Raw genomic sequence first — 21,626 nt, 5'->3', positions numbered from 1 at the left:
TGTTTAAAATTATTCTCTTTATCTCTCTTTAAAATTATTATGCATCCCTCCCCAATTGCCATCAGGTTGTGGCATGTAAACTGTGGTTCCTTCCTTGCTGTTAATTCAGGCACAGACATGTGATTTGTTTAGATCAACAGTCGTCACTTCTAATCAAAAGTTTTAAGAACCAGCATGTGCATTGTCAAGTCTCTTTTCTCTGGAAAACCGGTGGTAATGTTCCAGATATAGGCCAAGTCCTGAAATGAACATGATAGAGCAGAACAGTAGCCGACCTGTGATGGATGTATGCAAATAAGTTTTTTTGTAAACCGCTTAGATTTTCACGTTGTTACCTTAGCATAATCTAATCTATTCTGTCTGATATAATAAAGCATTGGAAACTTCATGTTAAAAAAAATCCAACTTTTTAATCTTTTTCTCCCATTGATGAGTTAAATAGCTTGTGTTCTTTATTGTGCTTCCAAACTAGAGAATGAATTCAATCAAAAAGTCTAAAAGAAATTATACCCTCACTCTAAAGACATTTAAAATAATTCACTCAGGGAAAATTACATTAAATTGACTATGGTTTTTGTTGTTTATGCTCTTTATACTTGCAAGCAATTTCTTATGAAGCAGCTACAAAATGTTTACAAAATAACTAAGTATACCAAGGAGATGCCAGTCACCTTAGTGTCACTTAGCATGAGAAGTCTAAGGATTATATAAAGGTCAAAGTGAAATAAATTCTAAGGAGCCAACGGATTTAAATTCAGCTTTGAATTTTGGCCAGTGATTAGACTCCATTTTTTGAGAATAACTGAGTTAACCAAAGTCGGGATTATTCCCTCTACTATAGATGAACTGAAATATTCAAAGCAAATTCAGACAGAAAAAAGCAAGTTTCTAAGCAATAATAATTCATTTGGAACTCAAGATTTAACCACACTAATATGATTACATATATTATTCCAAGCCCTCTCTCAGACATATTAGTAGTGTAGAAAGTATAAAGAAGGTAGACTAAGGTCAGATACAAATGGGTCTAAATTTGACCTGACCTCTTACAAACCACATGACCTCAAACAAGTTATTTAATCTCTCTGCTTCCTTTTCAATAAGATGGAAATAACAAGGACTCTTAGGTTGGTATAAATATTAAATAACGTATGAAATGCAACTATTAAAAGAAAGGAATACAATATTATATGAGCTCACTTTATATTAATTTATATTTAGTTATGTATCTAAAACTATATTTTATTAATGATATTTACCAAAATATACTTACAGAATATAACATTTATTTGGCACTCTCTTTGTACCAGGCTCCATTTTAGGTATTTGGAGTACATAAGTAAACAAAGCAGATGCAAGTTCCTGCCCATGTGCAGAACGCATTTCAGTGGGGAAAGAGAACTAATTAGAAAAAGGATATAGAGCAATTTTGGAGAACAAAAAGTGGGGTGTTACACATGTTGCAAATTTCAATAGTATGGTCATATAGGCCTCATTGAGAAGATGACCTTTAAGCAAAAAATTGAGAAGATAACAGGTACACATGTAATAAAATATCTTCTAGAACAAAGGCTCAATATGGTACATTAGTTGGAATTCATAGAAGAGTAAATATTTATTCATAGATGGCATGAAGGACAGGTACTCATCTAGCCTCAAAATTTTTCTTTCACGGGGTAAGCTGCAAAAATACTGCGCAGCAGTCTGTAGACTTACTTATGGCAGCCTAGAGAGAGGAAATGATATTCTCAATTAATCTTTAATATATAATTTCCTTACTACAGGGAGAAAGCAGAATGTAGTAAATAGTACCAGAGAAGTATACTCTGGAGCGTAACGCCCTGTTAAGAGGATGCATGATGTCAGTTTATTTGAGGTAATATATAAAGAAGAAGCAGTTGTGGAATTGTGTAGGGGAATATCCTACATCTCCAACATTATGAGTCTAAAAATCCCTAAAAGAACACACTTATGAGAGAAAATGTAAAAGTAAACATCGGACCTGAGCTTTATGGGGCAGCTTTCTTTCATCCTTCAATGGTCACGTTAAAACACAGTGTGTCCCAGAGTGAATTTTAAACTTACTGTATACCAGGAGCCGATCTAGATCCATGAGGCAAAAAATCACTAAGTATATCCCAATGCGGGCTTCCAAACCCTCCATAGCCACCTTAAACCTCACATTTCTCTTAGTGCTGAAATAGCCAAGACTTTGTTCCACCCATTCCATCCCTCTCACCACTTGAAAAAATAAAATAGCTGAAGGATTTGGTGACCCCTGGGTGAGGGGAAAATTCACAGGCTGTATATTTGCATTCTTTCATCCTGAATATCTGGCTCAACATAACCATGGAGAAGTCAGTTAAGGTGGTACTTCAGAGGCTAACAGGAACAGGCAGTGTAACACTCAAAATTGATTTGCCCCCTGGGGATCTAACTCTTCTGCAATGCTCATTAAAACTTAACTTAAAATTTTAAAGGGTTTAGAAAACCTTTTAAAAAACATTTTCCAGTGTGACCTCACTCCAACTGACTGTCCTGCTTGGTTAAACTTACTGTGGAGGGAATGGAATTTTTCTGCTGGTTTGCAAATGATTGTATAGACAAAGGGAATAGTTAAAATGCTTTTACTTGTGATAAAATTGATTGAACAAGCATAGAGGTTCCAAATCTCCTTAATTAAGCTCTGAAATGGCTTCTGCATTCTTTTTTGAAACCAAGGGGAATTCCCTTGAAATGAACAAATATTTCATATGGTTAAGTATTCATTAAAATGAGCAATAAGGAATGAGCACAGTATCCAATATCAAGAGGAAAACTGTAAAATGAAAAAGGATAGATAAATAAATCAATAATCTAGAATTCTGGCAGCCTGACCAAATTGTCACCTGTTGTTCTTGTTTTTCTAATTATTCTTCCTATAATTTACTCAGCTGTGCCTATAATTCTCAAGTATGTACTAAGTTAACATAGGAGTTAAAGTTGTTAAGGTCAGGCTAACTGTTTATTTTACTTACAACCATTTGAATAAAAGATAATATACATTTCGTTTTTTATAAGACATTTCAATGAACAAGAGATTTAACACTTTCTAAAAATAAAAGGATAAATATCCATGCAACTGATTTGTACACTATGTAAGGTACCATTTAATATTTTGTTGTCTTTTTTTTACTGAGCTAAGTGTTGAATTCAAGATAGTACTTACATTTTGAATTCTGGAAATTTATTTATTGATATTAATTCATAGTTTAAAAAGGATGCTTAAAGCAAATTAAAACAAAACTTTGTCTAAAAGAAAGTTTTATAGACAATTTGCTCTAATGGAAATTTATTTGTTATTCTTCACCTAATTTATATTCAAACGCAAAATTATTTTAAATATAAATATTATTTTAGATATAAGTAGCCATTAAATACTGAAAAAAATTATACACAAAGACATTCCCAACATCATATCAATTGAAGTATTCTATAAACAACATTTCCTCATCAAGCACAATACACATACATACACACATCACATATATATACTTTGTATGGTTGTAAACATTAAAATAAACCTGTGGCATTGTGCTATTACATGAGAAACAAATCGATTCAGATTTAACTACCTATTAGATATAGAATAATTCAATGTAAACAAGAATTGTTCCACCAGATGCTTATACTTTGTCTTAACTTTGAGAATGTATAGTGATAAGAGGCAAAAAAAAAATTTTTCTATAGTGATACTCTCTTGATAAGACAGCACCTGGAAGGTTTTCCCACATCTATCGGATGGCAAACAAATATTTCAGTGGACTAAAACTTATGCCAAAATGGAAAGATATTTTACATTTTGCTTTCTCATGTTCAATATGCATTCTTAACTCTCAATGAAAATAGAGGCATCATATTTATATCTGATTATGTTTTCCATGACCCAAATCACCTAACTGCAAACTAAAGCAATCTCTCTGGGATGAATAGATCTTATTTGCTCTTAGCACTTCCTTTATTTTATTTTTTCATAATTTTTTATATTCTATTTCATCAAATTTGTTCCTAGTAGCCTTGGTAACACCTGACAGCAGTCATTAACAAAACACCAATAATTTATAAGTCAGGAGGCTGAAGGACAGTTTTTCTTTTGAGAATACAGTTTTCAAAGGCAGACAGAAAGACCAAAACAAATTTTGAAAGCTGCATCGCACAAAGAACACATCGGTTTTGAAAATTTCTGTCTTAACACCTACTGGAAGCAAAACTACATCTAGTGCCAGTTCTCTCAAACACAGTATACAGAAGATGGAGACCTATGTCAAATAAAGTGGCTCAGCCAGCAGGAAGTGTTTGAACTGTGGTAAAACTATATTTCTAATATTTTTTTCTTAGTTATATATTTTAAAGACATACGAAATATCACCTCTAGCAAGAAAAGATCACATTTTGATTCCTCATATAATTAAGCAAAAAGACCTGTACAAACTGTCTTCAAAGGCATGATAATTATTTCTCTAGCTTTTGTCTCTCTAGAGGTACATAGAATAAAGAGCAATTTAATTTCAATTTACTTGAACTTCTTGACAAATATAGAATATTTGAATGTGGAAAGTATTTGTTTAACCCAAAGATATGATACTGAAATGTGGTAAATCAGAAGACAAATGAACCTGTAAACCTGCAATAATTAGGGAAATTTAACCATTAGGCAGCCCTGTAACAATACAAATGTGCTCTCAGTGTCATCTTTTGTCTTGTGAGCTAGGGCACTAATTTTATATGCAGAATTTGTGGCAGAGACTATTTCTGGATGGTGACTAAGGACTGACTACCAACACTTACTGGGTCAGTGAGAGAAGTGTTAACGCTACCTGTGCCACTTCCAGGAAAATTAATACATGGAAATTAGAGAAGTTGGCCTGTCTGAGTACAGGGTTAGAATGCCAACAAATAAAAAAAAGAATGACTTTCAAACACAGAAGGAGATGGTTTTAAACAAGGAGAGCAGGGCAACAGGAGCAGGGAAATAATTATTCACAATTATTTGTTATTCACAAAAAGGAATTACTAAAAGGAAACCATGTAGAGAAAGAAAACTTCTATATCCAATTTTAGCTTTCCATTTGTTTCAAAGAAAAATAAATATTGTGTTTCTCATCATATAGTGTGAAAAAGCCCACGGGCTATTATATTTAAAAAATAGTACTAAAAATCTTGGACTCCATATTCTATTTTTATCCATATCATTTTATATCATGGATAGATTTCTAAACTTTTTAAAATTAAGATTAATGATACTCTGTTTGTGATTACTCTTTCTTCTGTTTTAGGAATGACCCACAAGTAAGTTGTAAATACAATTCATAACAGAGAAATGTTAAAGATACAACACAATTATTGCCATACATTTTATCAGAGAAATGTAAATACCATACAAGTAATTCACTTTCTGCAATGTTCTGTATGGTGTTCATCCACAGTACAGAAAACATCTGCCTCCACATGCATATAACAAAAGACATGTAAAACAACAAACAAAAGTCCCTACTTAAGAGTTGAAGTGCATCATGACAAAGTGTTGGTTTAACATAGGCCGTATAATGTTGGATGCTAACGTGCATACTAAACTCAAATGTATGTATACAATTTTCTCTCTAGAACCCTTTGTCAAAATAGAGCATCGATTGTTCTCCTTTGGAAATAGTGCCTGGTAATCAAAGAATGGCTTGCCTCATTCTGCATTTCAAAGTTACAGATAATGACCAGAAAATAATATTAACAAATTAAAATATGCTACTGCTAGTTGTATTTTATCCATTATTCAAGAATAAAGGGGTTGTGGGGAAAAGAATGAAAAGATGGATAGTTTAAAATTAGACCGGAAAAAAAGAAAACAAGGGCACTCTAGGTTACCATAGTACCCCTAATTCTCAGGCTTGTTTCTTTATGCTTGGAGAATAAATGTCACATTATTAAATGTATGTTCCCACCTAACTTTTATGAGTATTCTTTCCGTCCAATTCAGAACTATCATTACCAGGCATAATCCCCTCTGGGTGCCAGGGCTCTCTGCTTACTTGAATTCTTCAATTAAGCATCTTAATTGGACCTACAAGGGCACTGGAATTTAGAATATGAAAGCAATGAACCATTTGGGAATAAAAGTCTCAAAACATTTTACCTAATTATTATCCATATTTCATTCTGAAAGTTACATTCGGGATACTATTGCATCAATCTGCATGGTTTACTGAAACACACTTTAGAGGTGCCTAAAAAGTTCTTTATCCTTTAAAGTGTCAGTTCAGGATTTTCCATTTCCCTGGAGATAACTGATGCCAATCCAATGTCCTTAAAAAAAGTGCACAGAAAACAATTCCTATTTTACATGAGGTCATGGGTGAATCTAAATGTCATAAGCTGATTTCCCCATTGATCAATTAAGGTGCTATTCTTGACCCATTTTAAAAATATACATGCATAATGTTAACTTTCCAATATAATTTACATAATATATTGTAATACTTTAAATTCTATCTACTTTTAACATTTTGCATCGATGACATTGCTGAACAGATTGCTTCAGAACAAATATTTGTTAAAATATTTGTCAGGCTAATGTACATACATTTTTGAGAAACTCCTTTCTATACACTTATGCATCAAATGTACTATTGCCTACAAGTATTTTTTACAACTCATTTATATTACTTTTTCTCCAAAATCAATAAAATACAAATGTTTAATGTAATAATTTCTGACTCACATTTTCTGATCTGATAATAATAATAATTAAAAAAAAGGTACCTTACTTAGAGCACTTTAAATTTTCATCGTTTTTAATTTTATTCTTGACCTTCATTGAAAAGACACAACGAAATGAGGGGAGGAAAAACTTTTTCTCATCCTCCTTACAGCCCCTGGCTGGGTCTGAAAATCAAAATGACAAGAACAGATTGACAGGAGAAGAGCATTCAAACGTATTTAATATACGTTTTATGTGACATGGGAGCCTTCATAAGGAAATGAAGACCCAAAGAAACAGACATGAGTATATTTATGCTAGCTGTGATGATGAGTGAGTATAGATTAAGGAATATATGGTAAATTTAGTGAACTGGGGACAACATAGGGAGCTCTTTGTTAGGAATCTTCTCAGCAGTCTTTTGTCTCTGGAGATAAGGATGCTTCCTCTTGGTATAGAAAGAGCACCTCTCATCTGAGGGTTCTCTAACTTATATCCTGCGGGGAGGAAGGGAGGGAAAAAGGTCAGAGTAACTGACCTCTCTGTTTCTGCTATTTTTCCAAACTCCTTCACCTTAAAATATTCAACATATTTGGTGGGAGCTTGTCCTGAACTTCATCACAAATAACTCAGATTGTAATCGCATAAGATTCATTTCATACAGGGCAGGATTCTAAAGTCAACTAGAATTTCTGAACTAGTTATATACACAGGTGTGGGCTAGATTGACCATACCGTTTATTTTCTAACCCAAGCTGTTTTAAAGTGAAAATGTGTGCTAATAATAGTCACACAGCTAGCAAAGTTGTAAACCAGGAAGGAAATATGGTCACTCTGGGATGAACAAATGATTGATTGTGAAACAAAAATATTTGTTTGGTAAGTGCAGAAACATTTCAAGTGGAATCAGCTTTTCAAGGGAACTTATGGATTGAGCAAAACTAAAAAGTGACAAATCATTGCTTTTTCCAGCTTTTAAAGATATATTAAATCAGGACATTATATAAAATGATATAGACAATGATACTATCTCTCATTGCTCAGTCAGTTCACATATATTCTCATTTTGAAACTATTTTAAAGTAGGAAAGAAATCTTCACTCAATTTTTTCATCCTTTCATTTTTGCAATGTTATAGGTAACAGGGATAAATGAAATTATGACTATTTTGATTGTATAACATTACCACTGTTCACAGAAGTTATGTATAGATAATGAAAGATATTTTTTTGGGAATCCTAATTTTTATAATGTAAATTAATAACTTTTAATTTAAACCATCTTCTTCTTGAGAAAAAAATAAGTCACAATTAGTAGAAAAGCATATTTGCATCCAAAGCAAATAACAAAAATTCATAATAATTTACCTTATCACTTTAAGGTAAATAGACCACATAAAACCATGCCCAAAACATTGTAAATAAAATTATTTGCTTTAAAAAGCATACTAAAAAAATCCTTTACACATCAAATACAATCAGCAAACATTGAATTTCTTAGAAATGTAGGCATCTTTTGGTAAAAAGATTTCTGTTTCTACCTATTCGTGAACATCTAAAAAAATAAGTGAAATCTTTCCTTTTAAATATTACAATTAGGAGTTCAGTATTTTCGTAAAAATTAATTTCACTAAACTCTTACCATGTTATCTAAAAAATCCATCAGATCATGCTTTGAGGCACAAAACACACACAGTATTGAAATAACTGGCATAAATTGACACAGTAGTCTAACCTTGTAACCACCCCAGTATTACTGGAGGCAGCAAGGCTGCATCATACAATGCAACAGTCATTTTGTCAGGCACGCGCTTTAGTCACAATCTGATTCCTCTCCCCTGCAGGCTGTTGAATGAAAATGCAAACTTGTAATTTCTATTACAGACAATAGAGGTCAACAGGAGGATCAAAAGTTGCACATCTCTCAAATTGTACACTCTGTTACAAGTGCTAACAACTTATGCTAGAGAAATAAAACTGAAGTAAAATGAGGTTTGAAATACCCTGCTTAACTCTAATCAAACACAATAAATGTAACCTTAATACAGCACAGAGCTCCCTGAACTCTTTGGAACCAGTGCTCCTATGAAAATCTAATGCCTGATGATCTGAGGTGGAGCTGAGGCGGTGATGCTAGGCTAGCACTGGGGAGCGGATGCAAATATAGCTGAAGCTTCGCTCAGGCCATTCATCTCCTGCCATGCAGCCCGGTTCCTAACAGGCCACTGACCGGTACCAGTCCACGGCCTGTGGTTTAGAGACCCCTGATCTAACAGATATAAAATAGATCCCACAAGCACAGTATACTACAGATGCTATATATATTTATGGCTCCGGCCCCATAAATTAATGATTTCCTTCTGGGTATCTAAAGGCCAAAATGTGGTTTTTGACAAATTATGTATTTTAGATTTCTTACTTTAAATAGTTAATTTTAAGAACAGTTATATCTTCCATTTCTGAAGGAAAATACATTTACTAACCACTAGATCATGGTTTTCACAAAGTATATAGTTATGTTTGTTTGAAGGCAGTTAGTTATGCATTACCAACAAAAGTTAGCAACTTCTGTTGTGGCTCATGCTGTTCCTCTTTGTGGCACTTTCAAACTTTTATGGTTATACTACCTTTTTTTTTTTTAAGTCAGGGATTACCTTTCTTGGGAAGCTTCTCTTCCAATATTTACAGAAAAAAAATTCACAGTGTACACAGCACCTTTTGTTTAACTAAGTCTCATCAATTTTTTTTAAAGAAAATATGGTCTTTTTTTGCAACAAGTTTCATATTCTAAGCAACGATGAAATAGGCAATGAAAACATGGGTAGTGTATTCCACTTACATGAAAATATTAGAATTGTTTATAAAAGATAAAGCACAGAGGTAGTGCAATGTTCTATATTTCCTAAATATATTCCGCTCTGTCTACTGAAGTGGGTACTTCAGGGTACAGTCTGACTATAATTTAATCACTTTTGGTAAATGAGTATCACTTACTGTAAATCTGATCATACTCTGCTCTGAAGAATTTCTGCAATCTTTTTATTTGCTGTCAGCTCCTTTTGAAAATAAATTTTCCCACTATAGTCTTACCCTTAAAGTCACAATGATGCTTTGCAGGGTTCTTAGTGAAAGGAAACATAAGCTAATTCAAATATGAGAATTGGCAGTGCATAACATAAAAACATAAGCACTTGAAACCTTTTGGCTCACTTCTATGTAGTAACTAATTTCATACGTTGTTATAAACCACACAATTTTTTCAAATGATTGAAGGGCTGCCATTAATTATTCTTTTTATATTTTTTTTTTTTTTACTTTTAGTTTTTAAAATTGTCAACTATACAAAAAGAGACCAAAAATAGAATAAACCTGCATATCTCTATCACATAATGTTAATTATTTTCAATTCATGGCCCATCTTGAACTATCTAATATTATTTTGAAGAAAATCCTGAACACATAATTTTATTCTTAAATATTTCATATATATACATATACAAATATTTCTCATATATACATATACATGTATATATAATGAGGATTCCTTTTTTAAAAACATAGTCATATTATAATTACTTTTAAAAATTTTTACAATGATTTCTTACTATCAAATCTCCAATAACCAAATTTCTTGTCTTATGTTTTAATTAAAAAATTTGTTTTTCTTGTGTAAGGATAGCTATACATTGTTACTGGTCGATATGTGTTTAAGTCTCTCTTTTTTTAAAGTATATTAATGCTAATTGCTACTGGCTGGTTCAATTTACTAAATCTCCTACTTTTTATTTAAACTACTTTATTGAGATAGGATTGACATATAACGACCTGTACATATTTAATATATACAATTGAGTTTGGAGATAAGCATACACCTGTGAAACTATCATTACAGTTGATATCATAAACATATCCATCACTGCCAAAAGTTTCCTCCTGCCCTATTTATTTTTTTATAATACTTTATATAAGATCTACTCTCCTAGCAGGTTCTTAAGTATACAATACAGCACTATTAACTATAGTCTCTATGTTATACAGGAGATCTCTAGTATAACTGAAACATTGTACACTTTGACTAATACTTCCTCGTTTCCCGTCCTCCTCGCCAGTCCCTGGCAACTATCAATCTACTCTGTGTTTACATGAGTTTGACTACTTTAGATTCCTCATATAACTAGTATCATGTAGTATTTGTCATTCTGTGTCCGGCTTATTTAACTTAGCATAACGTTCTCCAGGTTCATCTATGTTGTTGAAAATGGCAGAATTTCCTGCCATCTTTTTTAAGGCTGAATAATATTATATTATTATTATTGTTATTATTTTATTATTATATTATTATTATTATTATATACATATATATACACATATATAACATTTTCTTTATCCATTCATCCAATGATGAACATTTAGGTAGTTTCTACCTCTTGACTACTGTGAATGATGCTGCAATGAACATGGGAGTGCAGATTCTTAAGTCTTTTTTAATCTATAGGTTTGCACTCCTCTCACAGGCACATTCTCTCTCTCTTCTTTGCAATTTATTTGTTGAAGAAACTAGATTTCTTGTACTGTCCATTTTCCCGTAGTCTGGATTTTGCTGACAGGATCTCTGTAGTTCCTTAACACTTTCCTCTATCCTCTGTATTTCCTGTACAATTGAAATTGGATCTAGAGGCTTAATCAAATTCAGGTTTAATATTTTGGGCAAGAATACTCCATAAGTGCTATTGTGAAGTATTCTTTAATAGTAAAAACATTTGCATTTTGACCGTTGTAACGTTGTGGTTAAAGCACAGCTTTGGAGAATGAATACATGGAATCTAATCCTGGTTTTGCCTCAGTGAAGTGGTGAAACCTTATGAATTAATCAGTTCCTCACTTCCTCCACACATGTGAAATGGAGACAATAAATATACCTAACAAATAAGATTTCAGTCAAGACTAGATAAATTAATTCAGATAAAGCACTTCAAGTAATGCTTGATACATATAAGTACTCAATACATGTTAGTTATTATTACCAAATAGGTGGAATTATAAAGAGGAACATGCAGAAAATATTTGCAACAATTTTTATCCATATGGTAGCTAAAATGACAGCTGTAGAATGAATGGACTTTCAGTTCCCGATATAAAAGTTGAAGTGTGAGTGGACCAAAAATTCCAAATATATCAGAGAACTGGTAATAAAAGATGCAGTCTTTTGCTGGTAGGTCAATGATTGAACACCCCATAGGTTGCTAATGATTGAAAGAAATTGCTCTCTCCAGTTCGGGAAAATGTATTGTGCCCTTCCATGTATATCATTTTTGGCTCAACTTCATAAAATAACCACAAGCATGAGCAATTCACATTTTATTCTTGCTTACATATATTTTGACGGCATCAAGCTAAGCAAAACAACTTTCTTAGCTAGGGAGAAGACATGGGTTCATCTCTTGCTATACAGAGCAATAGTTTGTAAATAAATTTTTCACCCTTTTAGGGATAGGGCATAAATGTTTCACATATTCAATCAGTGGTTTACAGAATTTCTAAGGGAGCAAAATCACTTAATATGCATTTTTTTAAAACCACAATCTTGAGAATGGCTATTAACTAAGGATTTAACAAACATCAAATTATAAAATCCATAAAATTGGAAAATGGTGAAGATGTGAAGTTGGTTGAGCAATGGAAAATTTAGGCTGGGTATTTAAGGAAACTGCCTATTAGCAAGAACGATTAGATAATAAAATGGTACTTTTCTTAAGCTCCATAAATTTCAAAAGTAAATTGGAAAACATATTGGAAGAAAATGTTCCACCCCACCAGGGGAATAAATGAAATGGTCTTTTCATCTCCTGTTTCTATAAGCTGGTCTGCAAATTAGATGCATAAAATTTACCTACCCAAACTATGAACACGGTAAGTCCAATATTAGGCTTAGTCCGAGTTTCACTGGGAAAAGTTCCATTTCCAGATCTTCAGCCAAAAGCTGAATAATACCAATATGGAAATTTGGAGCCAAATCAATTGTTAAAGTCAGATTATGAGATTTTAACTGCCATTCTAAAACTACTTATGCAGCCTTTCTATGTTATTTCCACTTGCCAGATCAACACCCAAGAGTCATTTTGACATTTAAAAAAAAATCCCAATTACATATCCAACTGCTGATTTACAAAGCAAAAGGCAACCTGTGATTTTGGCTTTAAAACCTAGTCTGCCTCAGGGATAGATGGATGAAAGAAATTCTAGCCTACTGTTTAAGGGCTAATATTCTCACATTTCCATATCCCATTTAGGGCGGGTAGATTTTAGCACTTCAGTTTAAGCAATATCACTTTATATAAGGTGCTTGAGTGGAGTAGGCAGCAAGCAGGAAAGGGATAATAAATGGCAGAGAAGCAAAGAGGCTGCTGCTGCAGGTAGCCTTCTATGCCAATTGCCAAAGGAAAATGTCTGTGAAAAGCAAACACATTTTTTTCCGTGAGTGAGGGATGAGAATTTAATAGTAAAACAGTAAATTGAGTGTCTGTCCTTTTACCTCTTACTAGAATTCCTTTGTTGTCCTTTGCATGGGGAAGGTTAACAGCTCAACTTAATTCTTCACTCCAAGGAACTTTACAGGCTGTCATTTGGTTAAGGTCTAATGGGCCTTCCGGGATTTGATAGCTGAATGCTGTGCTCACTGGAGCAGGCTGCTCCACAGAGGGCCTGGAAAAGAATGTTTGAGTTGGAGAGAAGGTGCTGCTGCTCCAACTGCTTTTCCACCTGCAAAAACAAAACCTTTGGGGACAGTAGCACTGCAGTTAACAGGGATCCCAGGAATGAGAAAGGTGTTAAAGTAGCCAGTTCTTCTGTTTGCCAAAGATTTTCTGGCCTTGATGTTTTTGGCAAAATTTTGAAATATCCCACTTCTCTCACTCTGCGCTTTTCCCTTCTCATTTCTCAGGATGTTTTTGAGAACTGGGCTTAGTCCAAACAGAAAGACAGAATTTTAAGAGGATGTGAGAGCCACACTCCTGGGTTCCCCATATGCCTGTATGCAGCACTTGGCTGCTGTGAAGACTTTGGGGGCGGTGGGGCAGCCAGTGAATAGCAATAAAAAGATCAAGTCGTCAACCACCTCAGCCTCCATATTGGAGAAGGACACTCCTAAAACCTCAAATTTCAAATTTCAAAACATTACCAATTGAAAATGCCACAGATTTTACTCAGAGGACTCTGAAGGTCAAGTTCATATTTAACCATGTTGAATTGGGAACATTCCTGATAGGAGCACCTTACAAACTATTCTCTAAAATTCCCATTCAAAAACCTGAATCATCCGCACATCTGCATTAGCCTGCTGTGATATAGTGACACAGTCTCTTCTCCCAACCTAGTTTTAAAAATGTTACTTTTGATTACAAAACATATGTAATTTTTTCTTATGTTTCTTTTAAAATTTGTATTGTAATAAAGTATATATAGTATAAAATATGCCATTTAAACATTTTCAGTGTCCAAATGAGTGGTATTAATTATATTCACAATGTTGAGACTTTTCCATTGTCCCAAACAGAAACTCTGTAAAAAAAAAAAAAAAAAAAAAAAAAATGTTTTTAAAGAATGGTTTTTACTATCACAGCTGCCATAAGTCGTGGTCAATGCAATCTCAAAATAATCATGACTAACAGTCATGTATATATTTTCTAAAAGGAAATTAATTAGCTTAAAATAATTATTAGAAAATGGTAAAACCACTGCCACTGATCGCTAAACCTGCATGGTCCATAAAGTGTTTTTATTTCAGCTTACTAATCAGATATTTTTATATAATATAAAATTTCAATGAGTAAGTAAAATTAGTGACCCAGATAATCATGATTAAAAATAGCTCAAACAATAAAAATAAACAAACAAAAGCATAATGTGATGTCAAAGGCTAAAAACGTAAAACTACAAAGAGAATTTGCAAGGTCAGAAGAATCAAGCCATGATTAAAATCTAGAACTCTAATGTATTATTTTAGAAAAACATTTCCAAATTAATAATTAGATTTCAAAGAAAATTTAGATGTGTTTTTGAATTTACTTTAGATAGGGATCCAAAATATAAGTTTAGGAGTCTCATATATAATGTTATCTCAGCCACTAATCAAATTTGCCTTGTCTTTCAAAAGGCAAAAGTAAAATATGAAATATAGATTTACCAATTTTAGGCACAACTTCTCATTTCAGTCAACTCTTGCTCATTGATTAGTAAATCCAATCAGTGGCAATGACAATTTGAGAAGTAAATCCTTCCATCAAATCTTAAATCTTACACATTGCATCTTTGAAGTTCACCCTTTCCTTTCATCATCACGAATTTCAATGCCGTGTGAGGTAAATGCATCATTTATTTTAATCCTGTTGAAATGAATGGATGAACTTAAATAACAATGCAAGCCTTTTCTCACATAGTCCTGTAATTCACTTTGAAGTGATAGCACTTTTAGGATTAAGATGTATACATTTTGGTTCTTTGATTAGTTGTCCTCTCTTTGTGTACTATATTAATAAGAATTTAAAGCAAGACCAACTCACATCTGCCTTCTAATACAAGTCTTAAGTCAAAACAAAATTCTACTAGAGTAGCCAAGATTAATAACTATTTTGAAAGAAATAAAACTATGGTTTAGTAACTACAGACTATTTAATCTCTTGCATTAGGGTGACTATCAATAAAATCAGTCTTGAAAATATTTTCATTTATTATCACGTTGACAGCATTAAATGAAAGGAATTTGAAATACCACTGCAGAAGAAATGAATAACTATTTAATTTTTAACTATAGCTTTCTGAAAAGAAGGTTGTTCTTCTAGGAATAGCTATAAGCAAAAACTATATTATGTATTATTTAGATTTAATATGCTGATTTATTTTAGATGAAATTTAACAGCTAACAGTTTACATTTAAAGGTTGTTCAAAAGAAAATATCAAAGGAAGAAAATCTTCTAATATATCACCACCTAAAGGTAATCATTCTTAATATTTCAGAGTATTTCTTTCCATTTTTCCTTCTACAATATTATTAATTTTTCCTAACTAAAAATTAATATATACCAGGATATGAAACCTTGGCTAAGTCAATGAACAGAAAGTAAATTAATAATAATAATAATGTTTTAAAACATATTTCAACCATCATTGTAAATAGTCATATACCCTTTGAGTCCATTTTTTGAGTGTTTAGTTTTGTACCCTTTTCTTCAAACATTTTTAACAGCAATAGTTTTGTTTTACTCTAATTAAAAAATAAGTAAATGCCTGATGCAGAAAGCTTGGCAGAGAGCGAGATAAAAGGATATAATAAAATCATCTACAACCTTAACCAACAGCTCACTGATAATTTTATTCATGTTCTATCAATGTAATCAGAATCCTGTATACTCCCATTATCCATAAATAGATTCTAACCTTTTTAATATGATTCAGAATATCTCAAAGCAATATCTAAGGATTCACTTACAGAAGAAAAATCATGAATATTCTTTGATATTGTGAGGCAAGCCATGATAAATGGTAACTCTCATTCTTAGCTATCGTGGCCCTCCAATGTCCTAGTACCCTTCCTGACAAACCATTCCTTACCCTCCTATCCATTTTCTACCCATTTCTGAGCAAGTCAGATCCCTATTGTCCTTCATTTCTACTTTGCTGGTTCCATTCATGCTATTCCTCATTGCAATATCATCTTTGGTTGCCATTGTTTTTTGTTGCTTAACTGTTTTTGTGTATGAGTGTTTAACAAATCCAATGTCTAGTCTTCCTAGAGGCCTGAGTCAAAGCTTCACCAAAGCAGAACACCTTCTTCTACAGCTTAGAGACCATATTTCCTGATATATATTTGAGGCAGACATAGGGAATCAAGAAAGGGACTTAGTTATCAGAAGAGGCTAGGTGATGACAAGAAACACGAAAAAGATATCAAATTCCTTGAAACGACTACAAAATCAGAAAAGGAACCATAACCTTACTGATCTTTGCAGACAAACCGAGCTACTGCTTTTAAGCTTTGGCTGGGAAAATGACTGATTTTTATGTAGACCTGATATTTATCTAAGAGATGGCTAAATATTCCCTTCAATAAAAATGAAATATGCCAGAAGAGGAAACCAGGCAAGGCGTTACTCTGAATGACTTAAGTCAGTGGAATTATGTGATAATTACAGATAAATCCAGATTTTGTGAGACCTGAAGTTTGTATAATTTATGGGGCTCTCTAAGAAAAAGAATACAAAATTACAAATACAAAAATTAAGTATGAAGGTGACCATCACTTTGGAATGAGAAAAGAAATCCCAACAAAATATTAAAAACTTGGAGGTCTGTGTACATTTATACTTTTAGATCTCTTTAGAAGATTTATAAATACAATTGTATAGGCATGCTTCCTGATAACAACCTGCCTCTGTTCTCCACCTAGAACATTCTACAACTCCCAGCACTCACAGGGGCCTGTCGAAGTGAGGGGCACTGAAGCTGAAACTTGGTAAGCTTCATGGCAAATCTGCTTCTGGTTTTAATTGTAAAACTTCAGGCAATAGGAGCCAGATGGTGAGATCACTTTAGTAGGCAAGCAGTCCGTCCTAATTTCCTTGAACGTCTACCAAATAGAATTCTCACTGAGTGCTATAAAGGTATAAACAAAGTACAAAACTATAAAAATACAATGGTTTAGCAGAGGCTGGAGCCTAAATGGAGTCTGAGGGACAGGTGTGAGCGGTGGGGGAGGCTTCCCATAGCTGGGCCTTGAACAGTGCCTTAGATTTCAACAGAGAGGTAGAGAGCATTCAAGACAGAAATAAAAACAAGTATGAGAGAACAGGGCAGCCTAAGGAAAAGCAAGACTGTCAGGTGGAGTTTAACTTATGTTATGTGGGAATTTGGAATGAGAAAAATGAGTGTACCCCATAGACTGCTTCAGGATTTCAGACGGTCTTGAGTGCTGTCTTAAGGCATAGGTACTGAATTAGAACAACATAGAATAAAAACAAGTTTTGTTTTGTTCTGTTTGTTTGTTGTAAAGAAAATAAGAAATATTTAATGATATACTTAGGTCATCCAGCAAATTATTAACTAAATAATTAGAAAGTTGCCAGGGAGTTTTATTATTATAATATCTTAGATCACAGCAGAGAAATTTTATATGTGTGTCAGTGGAGATGGGAGTACAGATTAAAGAAGAAGAAAACGAGCAGGTTTCTTCCCACAGAAAAAAGTCCTCTAAATTCACAATGCATGTAAACTGAAGACACTTGCTAATGATGAATCAAATGTGTAAATAGAAGAGTTCTGCTCAGAAGAGTTAAGAAGGCAAGTCCTAGACTTAGACTTTCTGAGTTTGAATCTTGGCTTAATCCCTTCTGGTATGATTTTTGGCTCATTGCTCAGTTGTGTGCCTCAGTTTTAACATCAGTAAAGTGGAGCCAATCATATCTACCTCACGTTGCTGTGTCGGTCCACAGGCAGTAGGTTATGAAAGCACTTAGCAATGCCTAGTTTGGTTAACATGGGCTATAATGTTAGCTGTCATTCTTATTATTTCTGTTTCTGGTTCTATTGTCACTGAGAATACTGAGACGATCTTCTTTCTTCAGTTCAAGATTGAATCCCCTAGGTTCAGTCTTGCTCTTCTCAATTCAATCTCTAAACCACAGTCAGAGAACTTCCTGGAGTCCATATGTTATTATTTGATATCTGCCACAAACTCAGGACAAGGCCCACATTTCTCACTTGGCCTGGCCTCCGACTACCTTTCCAGTTCATCTGCTATCACTCTCCATCTAATATTTTAAGATCCAGTCTTCTTGATTTCCAGGTCATTTGGTTTCTGGCCCATAAGGTTCAGTAGAAGTGGTTCCACTGTAGTTCTTCTACCAGATAACCCTCTCCATCATTTAGCTTAGTTTAGCCATCCTTTTCACTGAGGTGACTGACCTAATGTTTAAATTGGATTTAGCTGCCCTTCTTAGGAGCAACCAGAGCATTTTCTTATCTCAATTGTAGCCTGTAGCATGCAGTATTTAAATTTCCTGCTTATAGATCTAGATTCTGCACAATAAATTCCTTGGAGGCAGGGAGTATGTAGTTTGCTTCTAGCAGCCAGCATAGTAGTTAACACAATAAAGCCTCACTGAATAAATAATTAAGAGTAAGAGTGGTGGTTGTCTCTGGGGAGGCAACGAATATTGACTGGAAAGGGGCAAAAGGAAACCTTCTGGCATGACAGAAATCTGTATCTTGGTCTGAATGATGGTTACACATACATGTGTAAACATTTATTGAGCTGAACTGTTAAAATTCTTATACTTTGCTTCAATAAAAATAATTCAGTCCTCAATTCTTAAAAATGAAAAAAGTACAAAACAAGGCAAAATTCATTTATGCTATTAGAAGTCAGGATTATGCTATTTTGCTAATAGAAGCAAGTTACTAATAAGTCCTACTAAGCCCTAGTTACTGGGTATTTTTAGTTCATGAAAATCTATTGAGCTCTACTCTAATATGTATATTTATGTAGGTATATTACACTTGACAAGTTAAAAGAGTGAGAATGAGTGAATAACAATATATATTACATTAAACCTCCCTATTTGTGATGAGAACAAGTCCGTTTCCTCAAACTGCTCCCTCGTCTCACATCAGAATCAGCTAAAATAAAATGGCAAAACCAACTTTTTCTCTCTACTTTATGGTCCATCTATGTACATTAATGTTTATAAAGACAGACTCATATTATGTATATACATGGTAAGGTACCTATGTCTTTAGTAACTTTTGTGCAGTAGTGAATTGCAAATCTCTGCAACACAGCTCTTTCAGATGTTATTTTTAACACATGGATTCTAAGAACAATTAGCTAGAATTACTTTTGGTGTAAAGTGTGTGTGTGTGTGTGTGTGTGTGTGTGTGTGTGTGTGTGTGTTTTAATTATTTTCTTTTACAGATCTTAGAGTCACAAAAATCTTTATACATTCCTCTTGCCTCAGATGAACTATTGTTTAAAATAAGACTTAAATAGAAATGCAATTTAGATGCTTCTACTAAAGATGTTCTTAAAATATTCCTAGAGCTTAAAAAAATAAAATAAAAACATTTTCACACTCTCTCCAATTTCCCTGTAGAGCATTTATGCATGATTTGGACTCTGGTATACCTATGCTAACAGCAAGAATTCTTAATATAGATATACATTTAGCAGCCACATTGTGAACAGCATAGATAAAGGAATAAACGTTACATCAAATCAAAGTATCAGCACAATGCCCTCAGCACCCAAAGGCGAGGAGGGAGCTTTCAATCTCGGATTCCATGCATGGTACTCGGCAAGATATCGGTTAACTAATTACAGTCAGGTCTGTATTAAATAGCAAATCCATTGGATAAAAAGATACCATACCACAAGGCAGAAGCAAGAAATTGGGACTCAATCCACTCTACCCTACTTCACATCATTTCAATGAACAACCTAAACTGCAGTGCTTTTAAATAGAATATTTATCACAAACCTTTTAATATTACTGCAGACTTTAAAGTACCAAAAATGCAGCTTATTTAACTAAAAATCCTTATCATTATAGATTTCTAAATTTTCTTTTCCACATACAATTTATTTTCCAAACACACATTTCAACAACCTAGAAAGTACAATGTTTAAAGAGAGATTTAGGAAACTCTTCCCCAGAAGGCAAGAAATACATCAGTCATTGATGTCAATCCGTAACAGTTCAAATCACCAAAGGTATTTGGTAAACTTTAATCACTGTCACAACTGCAAAGGTTACTGAGCATCTCCAACACAAATCAATTACAACAGTGTTGCACAAATGTGAGAGTGGATATTGAGTGAATGTGTGTGTGCTTCCTTGACAATTTAACCTTCTGGTATATCAGCATTAAGTTCAGCTACATATAACAATAACAGCAATAATAATAACAATACCAACAAAAGATGACAAAAAAACTGAATATTTATTTTCATTCTGTAATAGATTTAGGCAGCCCAAAGCTTTCGTGCAGCCATCCTTATTGTGCTGCCTCATTTCACAATATGGCTGCCTGTGCTCCAGTCATCATGTCCACATCTCAGGAAAAAGGAAAGGGAATAAGAATGAAGACCTCATTAGCTTAGAAGATATTTCCTGAAAGTTGCACATAACACTTAGTTCTCATTGGTCAAAATGTGTTTCTAAGGTCACAACTATCAGAAGGGGAAGTCTAGTTTTTGAGCTGGACAACAAGATAGTCAGCTAAAATTTGGGATTGTTATTAATAAGAGGAGGAGGATTGATAATTAGAGTAGACATATTTTTTTCTCTCACTCTAAAAACATTAAACAGACCCCTTCCCTCCTACAAAAAAAAAAAAACACCCACTAGACAATTCAATCAAAGAATTAAAAGGAAAACACTTATACTATTATTTACCATAATGTAAATAAAAGCTAATTAAATTTTTTAACTGAATATTTCACTGACTTTCATAAATATAACTAAAGAAATATTTCAAAGAACATTCAAAGCTTTAAAGTACTATATGAGTACAATTTATTGGTGGGGGATAGGAGAAGAGGGGGCCAATTAATTTCTTTTAAAAGAGAAGAGTTAACTTAGAAATAATTTCATCCCGCTACTAACTCAGAATTAATGCACTCGGTTAGGCTGTCATATTTGAGAACCACTGATTTGAACATACTATTTCTGAAAATAATTTCTTTTAGTAATTACTAACAGTTTACGAAAAGATCGGCAATTGTATTTTTCCAAGTGTTCAAGTAATCTTAACTCATCAAAATGCTAAAATCTTTTATATCAGAATTGTCTAAGACTTACTCATATTAATGGCCTCCCTGTTCCCTGACAGCTGGAACCTCTTAGTG

The 21,626-nt window shown here is 33.4% G+C and overlaps 1 long non-coding RNA gene across 1 annotated transcript in view; it reads right to left on the bottom strand.

Moving 5' to 3' along the window:
• Positions 1–3,418: 3,418 nt before the first annotated feature.
• LOC120590789 (uncharacterized) overlaps positions 3,419–21,626 on the bottom strand; it is a 28,288-nt gene continuing 10,080 nt past the window's right edge. Inside the window, exons 3-6 of the long non-coding RNA XR_005649766.1 lie at positions 13,262–13,431; positions 8,476–8,574; positions 6,793–6,915; positions 3,419–6,336 (exon numbers count right to left, since the gene is read on the bottom strand). This is a non-coding gene — a long non-coding RNA (uncharacterized LOC120590789). The remainder of the gene's footprint in view (positions 6,337–6,792; positions 6,916–8,475; positions 8,575–13,261; positions 13,432–21,626) is intronic.

This window comes from Pteropus medius, unplaced genomic scaffold (assembly GCF_902729225.1).
Source record: "Pteropus medius unplaced genomic scaffold, Ma_sr-lr_union100, whole genome shotgun sequence".
Classification (NCBI taxonomy): Eukaryota; Metazoa; Chordata; class Mammalia; order Chiroptera; family Pteropodidae; genus Pteropus; species Pteropus medius.
This window is presented reverse-complemented; position numbering and strand designations above follow the sequence as displayed.